The following is a 10,139-nucleotide window of genomic DNA, read 5'->3' as shown; positions in this document are numbered from 1 at the left end:
ACTTAACCAAATTAAATCAAATAATTGACGAAAATTACCTAGAATATAAAAAAAAAAAAAAAAAACGGTCAAATCTCCTGGCAGCCATTTTGACACTTTCCCATCGACTGACGCTTGCTAATAATTGAACGGCGATGGGCATTCGGTGGCGCGAGAACGTTTTCCACGCAGCTTATCCGTCACGTTCTCAGACACGTAGTCGTTGCTCGCACCCGGATTAGTCATCTGCCGCCGCTTTCATAATCCTGCCATCATTTATGCAAATGAGCATGATTGTGCCAATAATCTGTGGTGGCCGTGAATCAGGTTAATGGCGGCCCGGGAAATTTGACACCGCGCTCATGCTCTCCTCCAGGTGCGTTTTACATACATTACGTTTTCCTTAAGAAGGGTTTGGAGACAAGATTGCATTTCAAAACTCGCAAGGTCACTTTACAGTCACAGGATAAAGTTTTTCTGTGGGCGAGCAGCGGCAACCATACGCGCCAGTTTACACTCAAGCCGGAATAACTCAAATAGATAGAAAGATAGCTAGCTACTAGACAGCTAATAGCTAGCTAGCAACAGCTGAAGCTGTAACAAAGCGCTAACATGTACAAAAGGCAAATGCTGCCCCCTCGTGGAAAGGGAAAAAAAATGCCAGATGTCTGACCAGCGCTTTATCGGCACGCAAGCATGAAAAAAAAAAACAAATTTGGGAATGGTGCTCTACGTCATATTTTTATAATAATAATAATAAACATACTACTAATAATAAAAAACATACTAATAATAATACTAATAATACTACCACTACTATTACTAATACTCTTCAATTGCTGCTGTGGACTGCAAACTACTATTACTAATACTACTCCTACTACTACTACTACTACTAATAATAATAAAAACATACTACTAATAATAAAAACATACAAATACTACTACTACTACTACTACTACTAATAATAATAATAATAATAATTAAAACATACTAATAATAATAAAAACATACTAATAATATTATTAATAATAATAATACTAATACTAATAATAATACTAATACTACTAATACTACTACTAATAATAATAATTATTATTATAATAATAAAAACATACTAATAATAATAATACTACTACTACTAGTACTACTACTACTACTAACAATATTAATAATAATAATAATAATAAAATACTAATAATAAAAACATAATAATAATAATAATAAAACATTCTAATAATAATAAAACATACTACTACTACTAATAATAAAACAATAATAAAAAACATACTACTACTAATAATAATAGTAATGATAATACATTTAATTTCTAAGCGCCTTTCAAAACTCTCAAGGACAGTTTCGTGCGGGTGAGCAGCGGCAGCCATTCGCACCAGCCAATGGAAATCAATTCAGCCAATATATGCATACACCTTGAACTTTTACAAATACAAGTACAAATAATAAAACAATATGCATATACAAAATGAGCACAATTAAACATAAATCCAATTCACAATTAGTGTTTTAAGGAGGTTGCGTTCATTGCAATGAAGGCGCAAGTTGAAGTCCTCGCCGGCATCACAACAAAGTCTTCCGCATTCGCCGACATCCGTGTCCCAACCTTAAATATCTGTGAGAATTTCTGTGTGAGAGGGGCCTACAACACCCCCTCCCCAAAATAACCTTTCCATTAATACACGTTCCCACAGTGGCCATATGGCCCACCGCCTAAACAGCTTGCCGGACGCATAATTAATTTGTGGTGGCGTCTGCCTGTTTATTTTCCAACCTACATTTCCCTAATTGCACCGACGAGGTTCAAATCAATGAAAAATATCAGCCTGCTTGTTTTGGGTATTTTAGATGCTATAAAACGTTTTTCTGATGTCAGTTAGGAAACAAAAACAAATGGCGTCGGTTGTCCTAAAAGCTAGCAAAGAGGAAGACAGAATCCGGAAGTCGCCGTTGTCATGCTTGATAAAAAAAATGCAACCACAGTTTTGCTTTCACGGCGACAGAAGTAAACGTTGTGTGTAAATATTTGTATTGACGTCGTAGATTTCCTTTAAATTTGATATCCCCCCACCCCGCCATTTTTCTAAATATTATTTTAAAAAAATAGTTTTGAATTCGAAATAATTGTAGGCGATCTTCCGGGTCATTCACTTTGCAATACTGCTTTGGACCGGCAGAGGACGCACAAGCACAGTATATTTCAGCCTAGCGTCAAAAATAAAATCATAAATCACGATTTTAAAAGATTAATTGAACATATCAAAGCCTAATTGTGTAAACTTTCATTATTAATTAGGTCAAATAAAAAAAGCGAACACTTGACATGTAAATCACAGCAGAATTTTCGCGGTATTTATGCAAATGAGTGTCGCTTTATCATTGTGATGAGAATGTTGTTATCTCGCGCGAGATCGACGACGTGAAATTGTTCATTTGATAAGACGAATAGAAATGAGGCGCCCTCATTGTCTTGCCTTAATAAGTTTCATTTCATGCCGTCGTAGCAAGTGATTACAGATAGCTAATAATAATAATAATAATAATAATAATCATAACATTACTACTACTACTACTACTACTTCTACTAAAATTGATAACAATAACAGCAACATTACTACCACTACTATTACTACAACAACAACAACTACTACTACCACTCCTACTAATAATAATAAAAATATTACTACTACTACTACTACTACTACTACTACTAAAATTAATAATAATAATAAAATTACTACTATCACTACTACTACTACTACTACTACTACTAATACTACTAATACCGTATTTTCACGACCAAAGGGCGCACCAATAATAATCTCCTCTTATAATAATAATAATAATAATAATAATAATACAACTACTACTACTACTACTACTACTAATAATAATACTAATAATAATAATAATAATACCACTACTACTACTACTACTATGGTACTACTACTACTACTACTACTACTACTACTACGACTACTACTAATAATAATAATACCAATACCACTACCACTCCTACTACTACTACTACTACTACTAGTACTACGGCTACTACTACTAGTACTACTGCTACTACTGCTACTACTACTACTACTACTACTACTACTAATAATAATAATAATAATAATAATGAGATAAGTGAACTGGCATTTGAAGCTCAGTAGGGATCGACCTTTTCTCTTTTTGGAATGACCTTCCACTGAATATTGGGCATGTCAACTCGACTCCCCATCTTTAAAAAAATATAAAAAAATTTTTAGGGGGGTGCTTTTGACTCAGCATGAAACTTAATTTTTAGTTTTACTCTTTTTCATTGTCATCTGATGGATTTTGACTCCATATCGTGCACTTTGTTTATAGTTGAGTTGCGTATGGAGTATGAAGAGCAGTGGGTAGAGGACATAGCCCTGTGGGACTCCCGTGGAGGTGATAAGAAGGACCCAAGTTATTTTTGGGGAGGATTTGTGTCATCTATTTTATGGTGTCCTCAAGACTGGGCATAATTTTACACTCCATACTCTACTTACATACTTCACATATGATTACGTGCTGCTGTTTTGGTTAGCAACACAGTATATGAATACATACATGCGTGGACAACACTTAGTACCTGTTTTTGTTTTTGATTGATGTGGGGATGTCTAACTGGGGAAAGTCGTCATCACCTTAGAGGATTTTGCAACCCCCCCACCAAGGCCACCTTTGGCATCCCATCGCAACCCCCCCCGCGGCCCTGATTTGCAAGAGCAGATTAATCAGAGCGCGTATGGGCCCAGATGACAATTTTTTTGCTTTTGCTTTTGTTGTTCCCAATTTTACCATCTTTTATTGTCTTCATCATTCATCGACATGGAGTGGGGTGCTCAGCGGGGGAGGGGGGTCGGTCTGTCGGCAGTTGGAGGGGGGGGGGGTTACACATGTGTCAATTATGCAAATGAAGACGCACACTTTTGCAGATTACTTCACTGGCTGACTGTTGTTTGCGAGGGTTTTGATGATTAAATATTATGATTATAAATATTATTTTCTTCCTCTCATGAAGCCCATCTGCTGCAATCAAAATGGGACACAAAGTCCATTTAAGCGCTTCAAACTGGCACAAAGCAGACGCACCAAGAGAAAGAACAGACAGGCCTCCATGATTTGAATTCAAGTTGATTTCAATGAGGGGGCCATCTCATAATATTTCAATGTGCTGCCTTTCATTTCTGTTGAAAGGTTTGCGTTCCTTATTTCGGCCCGCGCGGATTGACGTTCAGATCTCGGACCCAGATAGGAAATTAAAGCTTCAATTTTTTTTTTTTTTTTTTTTTTTGTAAAGACGCCTCACTCGCTAACTTTATCGTGACACGATAAGAAGGCGAATCTTTGACTACAAATGTTCTTTATTTATTTATGGGGGAAAAAATGGATTGACTATTTTTAGAGCGATTTCACGATGGTGAGTTTCACAACATTCATTTGGCCAGAACTTAAATAAATAAATAAAATATAAATACATAAATAAATAAATAAAAACAAATAAATACACAGATAAATAAGTAAATAAATACATACATAGATACATACATGAATGAATAAATAATAAAATAAATACACAGATAAATAAATAAATACACAAATAAATTAGACAAATAATTACATAAATAATTACATAAATAATTACATAAATAATAGACAAACAGATAAATAAATAAATAAATAAATACAATAAAAACAAATAAATACACAGATTAATAAATCAATATATATATGAACAATTAAATATATAAATAAAATAACACAATAATAAAATAATCAAGTATTAAATTACCTTACCAAATTCATACATGAATAAAATTATTAATAAATTAACACATTATTACATTGACACATTATTAAATTATTAAATTATTACATTATTACATTATTACATTATTACATTATTACATTATGACTATTCAAATAATTATTAGATTTTTAAAGTGTTAAATTGTGGAAATGTGAAATTGCTAAATTGTTAAAATGCTTAAATTCTAAATTGCTAAAATGCTAAAATGTTAAAATGCTAAAATATTAAGTTTTTACATTGATGAATTAATACATTGATAAATTAATACATCAATACATTAATAAATTGACAATTTAAATAAGTTACATATTTTATTCCACAAATAATTTGCCACTTGCTGCCACCCACCTCCCCCATAGTCAAGGTGGATTTTTTTAGTCTTTGAGAATTTTAAAAAGTGAAAGAACAATTCAAATACAGTATATATACATTTTTTTAAGTCATAATATATATATTTTTGTATTTTTTTTGGGGGGGGGACAGCAAGCCGAACATTTTTGTGGTTCGAGACTATTTAACGTGTGAGGATGGCTGGTTTCATTGCTGTGGGTTTTGTCCCTTCATTAATTCCATTTACGTCTCGGGTGGTGGTGGGGGGTCAGTTGAGTGGGGGGGTCCTCTGGTCATCGCACGCCAACCCCCCCGAACGCGAGACCTTCCTGAAACTCTTGACAGTGCTTTGACGTGCTCTGTGTTAATTACAGTAATGGCGGCCATTCTCATTAAGTCATTGTTTGCGTACCCCGAAGGGTGGCCTTGTACGAACGAAGACCCCCCACTCCACCCCCGCCTCGTTAGCGACGCACAGCTGTTCCACGCGGCCGGTGCGGTGCCGCGCGCCGTCATTTTCAAGAATAAACGCGAGCAGACCCCCCACCCGCGAGGGGTTAAAAAAAGCACCCCAAAAAATGGTGCGGTAGCTTGACGTCACTGACGTCGTTTCCTGAGCGACGCCATTAGTGATGGGAATTGCGGCTCTTTTCAGAGATTCGGTTCCTTTGGCTCGGCTCACTAAAAAGGTTTTTTTTGTTGCTTAAATTAATTAACTACCAAAAATCATGTAAACTTATTTGAAAAATGAATTACACATGTAAATAATACACCATAACCTATATTTTTATTTATATGCCTTGATTTATATGTGCACAGAGAGCATCTACTCACTTTCACTTTCCCTGTGGTTGGATGATCAGCTTTTCATATTAATAATGCTATCATACCAACTAGTAAAACATATAATACAGTGGTACATTGGCTTACGCACTTAATTGGTTCCCAGAAAGAGTAAGGCGAAAAGTGTGTATCCCAAAAATTTATTTCCCATAGGAAACCATTAAAATTAGAATAATCCGTTCCCAGGTCCTCATAAAACATAATTTTCTAATTTTCTAAGCCTTAAAACTACACAAAATATACCTCATTTTATGTATAATAAACGTGCTATGGTATTATAATGAAATAAATAAACTGTACTGTCTAATAAAGTGGTTTTATTTACCTTTGTCGTTGATGGCTTGATGGAATGGAGCGTCCGATTTCATCAGCATGAAACACTTGATGAGGAACGTAACCTTCTTCTTTCACCATCTTGAGGAATGATCCCTTGTAGGTGCTTTCTCTGCTATCATCGTATCTAGTTCCTCATCAATTGTGATCTGTTTAGCTGGGTTGATAGCTTTTTGCATCAAGTGTACACATGGCTTGTGCGCGTTATTTGTGGAGCCTGATTGATGGTATATTTTAACCTTGCAGTCTATACTCTGCCTTTGAACTATCAAAGTTGAAACTCTCTCTGTGTCGTCTGCCTGTCTCTTTAATGTTTAAACCACCCCCCCCTGCTGCGTTCTTGACCAATCATGTGGCTTTAACCGAAGACTGGAGGCAGGGAATAGAGGACAAAAAAAGTCGGCTCCCATTTCTGGCTCCTTGTTAGCAACCGGCTCTCTTCGTTCACTCCAGAGATCCGGCTCTAAGAACCGGCTCGTTCGCGAACGACACATCACTAGACGCCATCGGTCCTGGCGGGGCGACATTACGAACAGTTAATCACGCGGGGAAGGCTTTCATAATGGCCTCATTTCTACCAATAGCGGACTAATTATCCACGTTTGCAGGCGGCTGTGAACCCCCTTTGTGATTACGGCGGGAGCGTCTAATGTGTACTTTGTGGTCTGGGGGTTGACTTGTTGTTTGCATTTGGCAACACCTTAAACACACACAGACACACACACACACAAACACACACCTTTCTGTTTTAATGGTTTTGTGAGGTCCGGACAACTCCAGATAAGGAGTGCGGACCACCATTGCTGATAAGTTTAGAGAAGAACTAGTGTCACATTTGAACACTGAATATCACCCCTCCATCTTTAAAAACAACAAAATAAAAAGTGAACTTGAAACTGAAATAACAGCAGGAGTGAGGTTTCTGTATGCCTACATTCAAAGTCCTCACCCCTGTAGTGAATTTGGTTAAAATATCATTTTACTTTTTCCTCTCATTAACCACGCACACACACACACACACACACACACACACACACACACACACACACACACACACACACACACACACACACACACACACACACACACACACACATAAACACACACAGTGTGTGTATCCAAGTGAACTGAAAATACACACCAAAAATCATTTTGGGTGATTTTGTGGGGACCTCTCTGGAATAATAATAATCCATTTCATTTCTAAGCGCCTTTCAAAACTCTCAAGGTCACTTTACAGTCACAGGATAACGTTTTTCTGTGGGTGAGCAGTGGAAGTAACTCAAATAGATAGAAAGCTAGCTAGTGAATAGACAGATAATAGCTACGGAATAGGTACAGATAGATAGATACAGATATATAAACATATATATAGCTAATAGCTAACCAGATAGATAGATAGCTAATGGCTACTTTAACAAACACATAAATAGACACTCTAGAAGCCTTTACAATGAAAAACTTGTGAGGACCGGCCGAAAGGTCCTCACTTGTCAAAAATGTTCTCAATACGTATGGTATAAAAGCATAGTGGTCCTCACAAGACTAGCCATAACACACACACACACACACACACACACGCATGCGCATGCGCGCTGTCAAACTCAAGCGTGGCTTAATTAAGAAGGTAAATTCTTAATAGCCCCTACCATCAATTGCCCTGTTTTTTTTTTCCTTTTCGGTTGACTTTTATCTTTTGCTAATTAATGCTACTTATCAAATATGACGGTGGGTGCACGTGTGTTTATGTTTGTGTGGCAAATAATCTTTTAATCCTCCATTCCTTGTGGAAATATGTGTTGCACTTAAACAAGTTGTTGGAAGAAGAAGAAATGGGGGAAGAAAACATGGCTACGCGTTTAATGTTTTAAAATGTGTTGTTTGCCTTGTAATTCATCGGATTAATGGCGGAATTATTTTTTTGTTATTGTATTCCACAATGTTCCACTTTCCTTTTAGCTCTGCGATTGACTCATTTAAATGTGTAAAAATGGAAAAATGACACAATAGTAGGTTTTTATGTTTTATTTTTTTGGACCATTTACGAAATGCTGCCCCCTTATAGAAGGGGAAAAAACATTGCCAGACATCTGGCCAGCACTTTATCGGCACCCAAGCATAAAAACAAACAACCGGAACTAATTTGGGAATGGCGCTTCACGTCATGCTTTTCAATTCCCGAATAAATTCGTGAATGGCAGTGAATGAGTTAAAAGTTCCGTTTTTGGCTCACCACTGATTATTTTCAACCGATTTTTAACCATCTGAAGTCAGTCTTCACTTGCGCCCATTAAAGGACAACCGACACCATTTTTTTTGTTTCCTCACTGACGTCTTCGTAGTCGTCGTTATTGCATTATTTTTATTTTTATTTTTATTTTTATTTTTATTTTTATTTTTATTTTTATTTTTATTTTTATTTTTATTTTTATTTTTATTTTTTATTATTATTGTTATTGTTATTATTATTATTATTATTATTGTGATTTTAATTTTAATTTTAATTTGGATTTTTATTTTTCGTCGTCGTTATTGATATTATTGTTGCTCTTATTATTATTATACTAAAATCTCCGTTCAAAAGGAAATGAAAATGACCGGTCGCTCATGTTAAGGAAACGCGCACGCATGGTACACAAAAGAACAAATTCCACATAAGCAAAGAAAAGGAGCAAGATCCGTGTCAGCGATTGACGAGCCGCACATCCCCGAAAGTGCTTGTGTACGCTGGTGTCTTAATTAGCCTTGAATTATTGCCACTCACGCAAATGTTGTTTCCTTTCAGGGGTGGGGGTGATTTGAGGCACTTTTTTTTCATGGCGGGGTAGAGGCCTGTTTATTTTTCATCCTAGCCTCAATTTTTTTCCCCATCCTCCATCTTGCACATCACTCGTTTGTTCTTCTTTACGTTACATTAGCGCCTAGCTAGCAGTCGGCGTCGACGTGTTTATGTGCGGCGGTGATTTAAGCTTGTGTTCATTATACTCACCAGTAACACAGACATGTTTATGCCAGCCTCTGATCATTAGACTAGCTACTAGCATGTTTATGTTATTCTCTGGTCATTAAAGTAGCTAATAACGTCGATATTTTTATGTTAGCTTGTCTGTTTAGCATACAACCGTTGTACTTGCTAGTACTGTAGACAGGTTTATTGTTTGTTAGCTTTTGGGGGGGGGCGGGAGTGGGAGGCCATCGAGAGCCCATACTAGCTAGCAATGTAGACTTTGTTGTGTTTAGCTCCTTCACTGCCATTTTGCCTATTGTGATAATAATAATAATAATAATAATAATAATAATAATAATAATACATTACATTTATAAGCGCCGTTCAAAACTCTCAAGATCACTTTACAGTCAGGATAAATTTTTCTATGTGGGGGAGCAGTGGCAGCCACGTGCGCCAGCGTTCACTCAACCCGGAAGTAACTCAAATAGATGGAAAGCTAGCTAGTGAATAGATAGCTAATAGCTAGCGAATAGATAGCTAATGGCTAGTCAATAGATAGCTAATAGCTAGCGAATAGATGCCTGATAGCTAGCAAATAGATAGATAATAGATAGCAAATACATAGCTAATAGCTAGTGAGTAGATAGCTAATAGCTAGGTAATAGATAGCTGATAGCTAGCAAATAGCTATCTATTCACTAGCGAGTAGATAGCTAATAGCTAGTGAGTAGATAACTAATAGCTAGGGAATAGATAGCTGATAGCTAGCAAATAGATATCTAATAGCTAGCAAATAGATAGCTTATAGCAAGCAAATAGATAGCTAATACCTAGCGAATAGATAGCTAATATCT

The sequence above is a fragment of the Hippocampus bargibanti genome, linkage group LG07 (assembly GCF_051943395.1).
Source record: "Hippocampus bargibanti isolate YZ-2025 linkage group LG07, ASM5194339v1, whole genome shotgun sequence".
In the NCBI taxonomy this organism is placed as follows: Eukaryota; Metazoa; Chordata; class Actinopteri; order Syngnathiformes; family Syngnathidae; genus Hippocampus; species Hippocampus bargibanti.
This window is presented reverse-complemented; position numbering follows the sequence as displayed.